Below are 5,820 nucleotides of genomic sequence, written 5' to 3'. Positions count from 1 at the left end.
GATAAAGGGAAGGAAAAAGTAATTGAATAGCCATTGAAGTCGTTCGACGACATTTGAGGTAAGCCTTCGAGTAATGACCCTACTTGAATTATATTGAAATGATTAGTCATACTATGACGGATAGTCGAATGTGCTTAGAGACTATGTTATAAAGCCAATTGAAATCATGCTCTTTGTGTGTGGCTATTGAGCCGAAATTTGAAAGGTTTAATAAATGTTTTGTGTTTGAGCCTCAGTAACGAAGAAATGATATGGATGTGTTATGATTATTGATATATGTGTGCATGAGCACTGGAATATATCCGGGCTAAGACCCGAAGGCAATTACGCGAGTTGATATATTCGGGCTATGACCCGAAGGCAATTATGCGAGTTGATATATCCGGGCTAAGACCCGAAGGCAATTATGCAAGTTGATATATCCGGGTTAAGACCCGAAGGCAATTATGCAAGTTGATATGTCCGGGTTAAGACCCGAAGGCAAATGTGTTTGCGGCTATATCCGGTTAAATACCGAAGAGACTTGGGTTTGAATGTGAGCGCTTGGTGCTGTAATAAATTCTATTAATACGCTCGACTAAACCGAACGATAAGGTATGTTTGCATGTGCTTCAGAAAAGTCGATTAGTTTTAAATAGTCTTCGTGAAATCGACTAATGAATTTTCGGCTTTTAGAAAGGTTGATACCTTGTGTATATATGTTGATGAAGTGTGAAGTAAGTATGATTATGAGAATGTGTGTTAATAAAGTGACTTAGTTAGCTATGTGAATGTAATACTTTAGTCAAAGCCGATTTCATTACTTGAAACTTACTAAGCTTAAAATGCTTACCCGGTTGCTTTGGCTCTCTGTTTTATAGATTTTGTTCGTTAGCTATCGGATTCGGGATCAGCGAAGTCGAAGTCATCCACACTATCAAAGCTCTTTTGGTACTCTTTTAGTTGAACTCTGGATATGGCATGTATAGGACTACCCCCTGTTGTTTAAGTACTTTTTGTGATGTATGTGTGTAAAGCCATGCGAAAATGGCTCGTAGAAGTGGAGTATGGCATTAGATCATTTGTGTTTATGTATGTATATATGGTTTCAAGATGTGACTATGGTTTGGAATGGAAGTGTTGGGCAAATGATCAGCCATTGGAATGGCTAAATATGATCATATGTGGACCTATGTATGACAAAACCCTAGTTGGTCCATGGTAACCACGAAATAGGTAAAGTTTACCTTGAAAACAGATGCTGACAGCAGCAGTGGTGTGGATTTGAAAAATCACAAAAATTTGTAGGAATGGAATTAAATAGTGAATAAATTATGTAATCGAACCTTGATGAATCTATTTTCATATGAAAGTAACGAAACAATCATATGAACAGTATATTAAGAGATATTAAAGTTCTCGTGAAACAGGGCCAGAACGGTTTCTGGATCTCCTGTTTCGACTTTGAAAATTTACCTTAAATTAACCAGAGATAATTAGGAGTCATACCATATATGTATAGATTCCTCTCTGAGTATAGTTTCTATAGAAACAAACGGCATCAGTATTGGAGCCCTGTACAAGGAGATATCCAAGTCGTAATGAGCAAAGGTCAGGGTAGTCGATCCCTGTAACATGGGAGACTTTGACTAATAAACTGTACTAATTGGCCCGACTAAAAATTCTAGAAAAAAATATGTAGATGGGCATGTGAGTCTAGTTTCAGGGAAAAATCACGAAACTGATTTTCGAGTTGTGAAACTCAAGATATGATTTTTAAAGCGACTATTACGCAGATTGGCAGTGTCTGGAAAATTTTTAAAAGTCTGTTAACACCTTGTGTTCGACTCCGGTGACGGTCTCGGGTTCGGGGTGTTACAGTACCCTTGAATAAGACATTGACAGATTATTGAATAGTACACCTCGAGTGTACTACTTGAGCATCCATCATAATTTCAATGATTCAACGGACATAAAACTCTTAACATGGCATGAGAATCATGAGATAAAATGATAATGACTTGAAACAATATTGCATGATGAGCTTATCTATGTTCACTTGTTGTATATGAAATTTTGTGACTAACATGTTTGATTGAATGCATGTGTTTAGGCAATTGAGCCAAATGGATGGAAAACATGATATGTATGCTTAGATTTAATAAATGGGATTGGTAAGTTTAGTTTCCATTATACGAACTTACTAAGCATGTAATGCTTACTCCGTTTTATTTTCCCTGTTTTATAGTGCTCGAAAGCTCGCGAAGGTTAGAGATCATTGGAGCATCGTCACACTATCAACTAGCTTATTTTGGGTAAACTTAGTAAAATCATTTTGGTATAATGGCATGTATAGGACAAATTGACCATTAGTTGCTTGATAATGATACTTGTAATCTAGCCATTGGAATGGCTAGTAATGGTTGTTTTGATATACTTGTAATATCATGTTATGGTAGCTAAATATATGTTAAGTAGCTGATCAAATTAAGTCTAACATATGGGTTGAGCCAAGGTAAGATTGTAAGAATGTATGCACGTAATGGAGTGCCATGATGAATGATGGAAATTGCTTAATTTGAATGTTTGAATTGGTTGGAATCTTTTTGGTATGTTTTAGTGTAAGAAATTCGTAAATTTGGGTGGCAAATGAGGCTAGGAAATGGTTTTATTTTGTCCACACGAGCAAACACACGGGCGTGTGTCTAGACCATGTGTGACACACAGTTGAGTACATATTGAGACACGGGCGTGTGTCTCAGCCGTGTGTGCTACACGGCCTAGAACACAGGCATGTGTCTTGGCCGTGTAAAACCTGCACCTAATTTCGAAATAAATTAATTAACCATACGGCCTAGCACAAAGGCGTGTGGCATAGCCATGTGCACAAGTCAGACAGTTACACGGGGTTGAACATGGCCTCTAGCACCGGCGTGTCCCAGGGTCACACGGGCGTGTCCCTCGGACCACACGGGCGTGTGAGCCCTACACCTTGAAAAATTTTTTAAATATCACAAAAAATTCTTAAAGGTCCCGATTAAGTCCCGACTCGATTCCAATTTTCCTATTGGGCCTCGAGGGTCAAATTAGGGGATGTTTTGAATGATCTCAGTTAATAATAGTAATTTACATGAATTATTTATAAAATGTTCTAAAAGTTTCGATAACACTCCAGAACCCTGTTTCGACGACGAATACAGGTTGTTACACCATTTACGATTTTGAATCCTCTAAATTTCAAAATCGAAATGCCAAGAAGTATTATCTTGAACTTCAAGGTAAACCTTTTATCCAAGAAAGGAGATTCAAACCATCGATGGTCATTTGTAATGAAATATAGTCTTTAGTACAGTATCATAAATGGGAACAACTTTGTGTCACTTCCAAAGAAACTAATGTTATTCCACTTGCACAAGAATTATATGTTGCTCTTAAAGATGAGGAAACTCGGCGTCCTCGTGAACAAATACGAAAAACAATAACGATAAAAGGAAAAGATGTACCATTCTCCCCAAAATATATTTGCAAATAATTATGATGCTCCATACTATGAATCTGATTATTTACAAAATATTGATTTAATGGAATTTTGAAGATGTAGATATGGAAAGCATCATAAAATACTTATCTAAAAACCGAGGAGAATGGAACGTTTGAAAAGATATCGGACTATTGACTAATTTCAATCAAGCTATAATGTTTCTAGTAGCTAAAATGTGGATACAGTTTATTTGCACCAAAATTACACCTACCCTTAATGTTTCTAATGTCAATACATTCCGAGCTCTTTTGTTATATGGAATTTTACAGAAAAAGCATATATGCATTGAAGAATGGATCCATCAAAACATGAAGCGTTGTGTTAGTGGCCAGAAGGTTGGGATTTTCTTTCCCTATCTCATGACAGCACTTTGCAAAAGTGCAGAGGTTTTAATGGATGAAAATGAGCAATTCATGAAGCCAACAAGAAGTATAATTGGATATTCGTTATACATGCAATATGTTGAACTCCAAAGAAAACAAGTTATCGATTAGAACTAGGGAAGGAAAGAAAATATGGATGTCCTAGTATCGCTCAAGCAGAAAGAACAATCGAAAACTCGGAGAAGGGTAAGTGGAAGCACCGAAGAAAATCTCAATGGAATGATTAGGTGGACGCAGGAGATAGGTCCAGTTTTACAAGAATTTACCTAATTGAAAGCGTTGAGAGCTCCAAACTATCCACCAAATATGTTAGGCCCAACACGAACCCAAAATAGAGCCAAAAAAGAGAAGGCGACTTCAGAGCATGAAGGTAAGGGCAATGAACACAATCTCCCCAAAGATGTGGACGACTACAAGACGACATTCCAGTTGCAATTTTATACACCAAAAGGGCCTGTCATCCAAAGCCCAACCTACCTCGCACCTACAACGGGTGGAAGCTCTCATCAAGGATATGCCACAAGAAAAGTAAAAACACCAATAGAAGTGGGCATTAGCCTCATTTGGATGATACGAATTAAAACTAATTTTTTTCTTTTTATATTTTGGGCTTGTACTATTTTTGGATGATTTTTTTAAATTTATTAGGAGTAGAAATAATGGTATATTAATAGTTGTTTTGTGTTAAATTTTCTGTGTAGGAACCTAACATAGAGGAAGCACAACAATTAGAGCTTTCAACGAACAATAGAGGAAGCACCCACCAATAGCCGATAGAACTATCATGATTAATTGAGTAACTTTTTTCCTTATATTTTTCAGGGCTGCATATTGAGGACAATGTGTTATCTAAATTTTGGGGGTGACATAGAAAATTTGTTTTATATTTTTATTTTTATTTTTATTTTTCTTGTCATTTGTGTGCTTGAGCTTGTAGAAATACAAGTGATTGGTTAGAAGCATGTACATAGGCTGCTTGTATTTAAAATAAATTTGGCATAAGAATAGGTGATTTTAAATTTATGATTATTAGACTAGTAAGTTCTATATATTACACTAGAAATAGGCATTAAAGCAATTGAATGTACCAAACAATATAGAGAATACAAGGAAATGAGCAAGCTTGTATGAATGATTAATTTTTGAATTTGTTGTTGTTTAGTTGATTAGAGTTGTGAATATTGAGACATCTAAGGATAACTTAAGGCATTGTCTGGAACACACCCAGAGCCAAAAAGCTAACCCTGTTATTTATCTTTAGTACCTATTTTTGAACCAGAAAACACTTCTTGATAAACCTTTATACAAAACTCGAGCCAAAATATAAATTTGTATTTATCCTTTTCCGTTGGTCTTGAGCTGCATGACCATAAACGTCTGGCCATACATATTAAGGGTTAAGTAGACACATTATGGCTGATTTTGTAAAAATAGAGTGAAATAAGAGGGATCGGTGTGATATAGTAATCATAGGTCAGCAAATATATGCAACAAAATAAAAACTCAAGAAGAAAACCAAAACAAGTTGAAAAAGTACTTGAAAATTCAAAGCATTTGTGAGTGAGATGTATTGAAAAGGAAAAAAAAGTGAGAAACTCATAAAAGTAGAAAAGCTCATTCATTAGTGTAACACCCCTTACCCGTATACGACGCCAGAATAGGGTACGAGGCATTACCGAACTTATACACGAGCAATCATACAAAACCGAGACGTAAATTTTCCATCTAAAATTAAAACTTTTCACATTCATTCATGCCGTCCCTAAAATGAACCTAAGAGGCCCAAAACATGCATTAGAAGCAGTTCGGGACTAAACCTAGAACTTTAGAAAATTTAACAACACTTAGAAAATTTTTCACTAAATAGGGGTCACATGCCCGTGTGGCTTGGGACACGCCCGTGTCCCTAACCCGTGT

This window comes from Gossypium hirsutum, chromosome A04, assembly GCF_007990345.1.
Source record: "Gossypium hirsutum isolate 1008001.06 chromosome A04, Gossypium_hirsutum_v2.1, whole genome shotgun sequence".
Classification (NCBI taxonomy): Eukaryota; Viridiplantae; Streptophyta; class Magnoliopsida; order Malvales; family Malvaceae; genus Gossypium; species Gossypium hirsutum.
This window is presented reverse-complemented; position numbering follows the sequence as displayed.